The sequence below is a fragment of the Oryctolagus cuniculus genome, chromosome X, assembly GCF_964237555.1.
Source record: "Oryctolagus cuniculus chromosome X, mOryCun1.1, whole genome shotgun sequence".
Lineage (NCBI taxonomy): Eukaryota > Metazoa > Chordata > Mammalia > Lagomorpha > Leporidae > Oryctolagus > Oryctolagus cuniculus.
This window is the reverse complement of record NC_091453.1, coordinates 105,682,508-105,688,309: the sequence shown is the minus strand read 5'-3', so window position 1 is coordinate 105,688,309 and position 5,802 is coordinate 105,682,508. Positions and strand designations below refer to the sequence as shown.

Below are 5,802 nucleotides of genomic sequence, written 5' to 3'. Positions count from 1 at the left end.
GCCCCTGTGTGACCTCATGCCCCTACCTGGCCACACCTGTGCACCCACTGGCCAATCAGGTGAATTAATCATTCTACTTTGGAAGTGGGTTAAAAGCCTGGGACACAGTGTGCGCGCCCCTTCCTTTCCTTGGCTTTTTGCCAGTATGGAGCTTGCTGCAGCCCTGAGCCTCCAGGGCACGTGACCTTTGGGCCACCTGCCCCATGCTTTCTGGTCTATATGCTCCTCCACGTGGCAGGTTCCTGGTGCTCGATTTGAATCCAGATTTTCCTCTCTCCTATAGATAGGGCCCTCACTCTCCTATGCATCTTTCACACTGAATAAAAGCTTAAAAATTTACCATGCTGCCTTGTTCATTTATGCCGGTATTCAGAATTCTTCTCTGAATATTAGGCAAGAACTCACATGAGCTTATTAATATTGGGAATTGATTAATAAGCAGACAGTGATATCGTATGACACCCCCAAATTCCGGTTTCATATGGTAATCCAGATGGGACTTTTGGGGAACTTTAAGGGGGCCACAATACAGTACCATATTTGGAGGGCCAATCCCAGTATCAAAACTATGACACACTTAACTACAAATCTGATTGTGGAACTTTAATTTTTTTCCTTTTAAAATTTTATCTTGAAATTTTATTACAAAGTAATAACAGTAGGGGTTAAGGTGAATATTTTGGAATCTTGATCTGACATTTAACCCATTACTGTTAGCTATATCACATTTTCTCATTAGCATGTATTGTATGTTTCTCTGATGTGTGTGTATACCGTGAGGAATTGATAAAAATGTAAAGTGCAGGACCCTACTATTAAAGAATTCTCCCACATTGGTGGTCACTGAATGTACTGTTTAAACAATCTGTGCATCTTCATTACCATTTGGTCCATATCTCTCCATTATAGCCACACTATAAGATAGATGACCACCTATTCCAGGTTTCTGGAAATTCAGCTGTTTTGGCATATGGCTTTCAGTTCTAAAATTGGGGTATTGTTGAGGAAAGCAAGACAATTGGTCATAATATAATTATACGATTACACACTTTATTACTTTTCTTGTGTAATTCAAAACTCTAGAATTTTGCTAGCTGCCTGAAAATTAAAAAGTGCATCAAATTAACTAGTTGATATCTGTGATTCCATTTCTAAAATGTACTTTGAGGTTAAGTACACCAAAGAACATCTCTATTTGAATAGAAAATAATATGTAATCTCTTCCTAGAGGGATCTTCTGAGGGATACTTTTTAATTAATGTGTGTAGTAAATCTTAGAGAGTGACTGAAAAGCAACCGATTCAACCAGTGGTCCCCTATTAGGGACTTTATAAAAATAGTTAAGGCTCAAAGAAGTCAACAGTAAGAGTAAGATGAGGAAGTATAAAACTATTTGTGAATACAAAATAAAGATACAAAGCTTCCTTTGAAGTTTGGTTCTGACATTAACTAATCCTCATCCATTCAACATATTTTCCATGCATCTTACTGTGAAACAAGTATATTTAAAATAGAGCTTGGGGAAAGTGCTCTAAAGACTTTATTGATTTATAGCTCCCTCATTCTGATGCATCCTACAATTTTAAATTAGAATAAATTCTGCATGCAATAGCTCTGCCTGATTCTTTTATTTTACTCAGCATCTTTACCCCACACACAAACCATACCAGAGATCTATGACCACAAGAAAGGTGCCAGAATGAAATCCAGACACGAGAAATATGTTATTCAAAGCAATAATTGCTCTTTTATTCCTTCAGAACTTTCCTATCAAATCAAACTTACCACTTTATATCTGCAGAGGTCTCTGTGGAATTTGGGTAACTATCTTCAAACATTTCCTATTTTTCGTTTTCAAATATCTCATCTCAGTGACACATGACCAAATGTAGTTGCCAAAAAAATCATTTTCTTTTCAAAAAAGTTAACAACAGAACTATGCCTTGTGATTTTATGCTTTAAATTTATTCAGAGCAAACAAAAAAGATTATTTTGAATATTCTTTTGCCATAATGTTTATTAAAAATGGCTTGGTGTTGCTTCAGCAGCACATATACTAAAATTGGTATGACAAAGAGAAGCTTAGCATGTCCCCTGTGCAAGAATGACACGCACATTCAAGAAGCATTTCATATTTAAAAAAAAAAAAAAGATTTGGTAAAGCTTTATTTTTCTGCGATCTTTATGTTGGCTGTTAAACATGGAGTTTATTACTTATGAATAATTGGAAAATACAATGCACTTTCAATTCAGGAGGGTGGTTTAGTGTCAAGTATTTCTAGACTAGCCTATAAGGTAGCAGTGTGCTTAAGAATCTAGGCTTTCCATTCTTTTGTGTTAGGAATTATAAATTACAACTTTTTTTCACTTGCTTAAAACTCTTTTACAGCGTATGTCTGTTTGCTAATTTTCTTTTTTTTTTTCTAGAGTTTTTCATGGTTTAATTTTTTTTCTTTTTTTTATGTTGAACTTTTTTAAAAAACTTTTATTTCATGAATATAAATTTCCAAAGTACAGCTTATGGATTACAATGGCTCCCCCCCCCATAACGTCCCTCCAACCCACAACCCTCCCCTTTCCTACTCCCTCTCCCCTTCCATTCACATCAAGATTCATTTTCGTTTCTCTTTATATACAGAAGATCAGTTTAGCATACATTAAGTAAAGATTTCAACAGTTTGCTCCCACACAGAAACATAAAGTGAAAAATACTGTTTGAGTACTAGTTATAGCATTAAATCTCAATGTACAGCACACTAAGGACAGAGATCCTACATGAGGAGTAAGTGCACAGTGACTCCTGTTGTTGACTTAACAAATTGACACTCTTGTTTATGGCATCAGTAATCACCCTAGGTTCTTGTCATGAGCTGCCAAGGCTATGGAAGCCTCTTGAGTTCACTGACTCTGATAATTTTTAGACAAGGCCATGGTCAAAGTGGAAGTTCTCTCCTCCCTTCAGAGAAAGGTACCTCCTTCTTTGATGACCCCTTCTTTCCACTGGGATCTCACTCGCGGAGATCTTTCATTTAGGTGGTTTTTTTTTTTTTTTTTTTTTTTTTTTTTCCCCAGAGTGTCTTGGCTTTCCATGCCTGAAATACTCTCATGGGCTTTTCAGCTGGATCCGCTTGCCTTAAGGGCTGATTCTGAGGCCAGAGTGCTGTTTAGGACATCTGCCATTCTATGGGTCTGCTGTGTATCTCACTTCCCATGTTGGATCATTCTCTCCCTTTTTGATTCTATCAGCTAGTATTTGCAGACACTATTCTTGTTTATGTGATCCCTTTGGTTCTTAGTCCTCTCATTATGATCAATTGTGAACAGAAATTGATCACTGGGACTAGTGAGATGGCATTGGTACATGCCACCTGGATGGGATTGAATTGGAATCCCCTGGTATGTTTCTAACTCTACCGTTTGAGGTAAGTCAGCTTGAGCATGTCCCGAATTGCACATCTCTTCCCTCTCTTTTTCCCACTCATATTTAACAGTGATCACTTTTCAGTTAAGTTTCAGCACTTAAGAAGAATTGTTTGCTGATTTTCTTAACTGTATGTGATCATAATTCTGAGTTTACGTTCCTGTTTGATAAAGTAATTTCAGTTATATTTTTACTGAACCAGAAGACAAAAATAGTTTTTAAGTCTATTATGAATTAGGTAGACATTTCCAACCACATTATTTTGAAGATTTCAACTTTATATTCAGTGCTTGCTTTATTTTATAAAAAGGGAGTTCTCCAAAAAGTTTAAAATAAATATTTGAAACATGGGAGATACTTAGTAAATAAGTACATTATTCATATGCAAGACTATGGAATAAACAACCATTTCCTGTTAAGTTCATGTTTCTCCATAAAATGTGATATTTTGAATTTTAACATTGTTGTTTCAAATAGAAAATGAAAACTAATGTGATACCATTTTGCATCGAAATTTTAAATAACATTTATAAGTGAATAATAAAATATTTAGCAAATGTTTTTGAAACATGTAAAATTAGTTGCTAATATTGAAGTCAGTGGAAACATTTAAAGATAAATCTAAGGGGCCGGTGCCATGGCTCACTTGGTTAATCCTCTGCCTGCAGTGCCGGCATCCCATATGGGTGCTGGGTTCTAGTCCCAGTTGCTCCTCTTCCAGTCCAGCTCTCTGCTGTGGTCCCGGAGGGCAGTGGAGGATGGCCCAAGTGCTTGGGCCGCTGCACCCGCATGGGAGACCAGGAGGAAGCACCTGGCTCCTGGCTTCAGATTGGCGCAGTGCCGGCCATTGCGGCCATTGAGGGAGTGAACCAATGGAAGGAAGACCTTTCTCTCTGTCTCTCTCTCTCACTGTCTATAACTCTACTTCTCAAATAAATAAAAGAATAAAAAAAAGATAAATCTAAGAGTTCTGTACATCTTTTTCACTAAAGGATTATTAATTAATTCATCTATCTATTTATAAGTTAGATTGACAAAGAGATGGGGTGAGAAAGAGAGAAAGAGAATCTTCCATCTGCTGGTTTACTCCCCAAATATCCCTAAAAGTCAAGGTTGGGCTATGCCAAGGCCAGGAGCCTTTCACTCCATCTAGGTCCCCCATATGGGTGGCAGAGTACCAAGTACTAAAATCATCATTTGCTGCTTTCTAACATGTGTAAGCAGGAAACTTTTTCAAAAGTGGAGCAGCCAGAACTTGAGGCAGCCTCCAATATGGGATGCTGATGCTCCCAATGCTGGCTTAATCAATAGTACCGTAACACCAGCCCCATGTCTTCCATCTTTATCAATTTTCCCTCCACAATTTTGTTTTATTTTGTTTTGGTTTGCTTTCCATTATTCTAGATTCTTGAATAGCTTCCCTAGTTTTCAATTCAATTCATTGATTCCAATATCCATAATTTTATTTCTCTTTATGGCTGTCCACAATGTAAATTTCATTTTTAATTATTTTTCATAGTTCATCTCAGCCAATTTCCTATTCATATTATTCTGTTCCTTATTATAATTATTTTATCATATTATGTTTATGAGCTTATCCAATTGAGCCAAAACATTGTATGCTTTTTTATTCTGTTGTAGATGTTAAGTGGATATTAATGCTTACACCTACTGTAAACATGTGTATCATCTGTGAGGGTCTGTGATTAAACATTAGCACTATTCACTAATCATTGTGAATGGTTAGATTTCTTTATTAGTGTACAGATAGGATTGAATATTAGCAACATCTCCCAGTTCAATTCTCGGTAGCTTCCTGCTATTCTGAGATGATATCCTCTCACGTCTGCATAGTATTCTGTCTTGAATAACTAAATAATAAAATGCTAACAATACTTATTACTCACTTTTCCAGAATTATTTCATTCCCTGAGTAGTATAAATTATAATTTTTTTTAACTTTTATTTAATGAATATACGTTTCCAAAGTACGAATAATGGATTACTATGGCTTCCCCCCCATACCGTCCCTCCCACCCACAACCCTCCCCTTTCCCGCTCCCTCTCCCCTTCCATTCACATCAAGATTCATTTTCGATTATCTTAATATACAGAAGATCAGCTTAGTATACATTAAGTAAGGATTTCAACAGTTTGCTCCCACACAGAAACATAAAGTGAAAAATAATAGATGATTTTTTTTTAATGATGATGAAATCAGATCAGACCTATTGTCATGTTTAATCCCAGTGAGAGTCAAGTTGGGAGTTGATAGTTTCTTTTTTTTTTTTTTTTTTTTTTTTACAGAGGATCAGTTTAGTATGCATTAAGTAAAGATTTCAACAGTTTGCACCCCCATAGAAACACAAAGTGAAATATAT

General features: G+C 36.2%; 1 non-coding gene across 1 annotated transcript; it reads left to right on the top strand.

The window, feature by feature from the left end:
• The first annotated feature begins 2,033 nt into the window (after positions 1 to 2,033).
• On the top strand, positions 2,034 to 2,139 carry LOC127485011 (U6 spliceosomal RNA). The gene has a single exon (XR_007912220.1). It is a non-coding gene; the product is annotated as a U6 spliceosomal RNA (small nuclear RNA).
• The last annotated feature ends 3,663 nt before the right edge of the window (positions 2,140 to 5,802 follow it).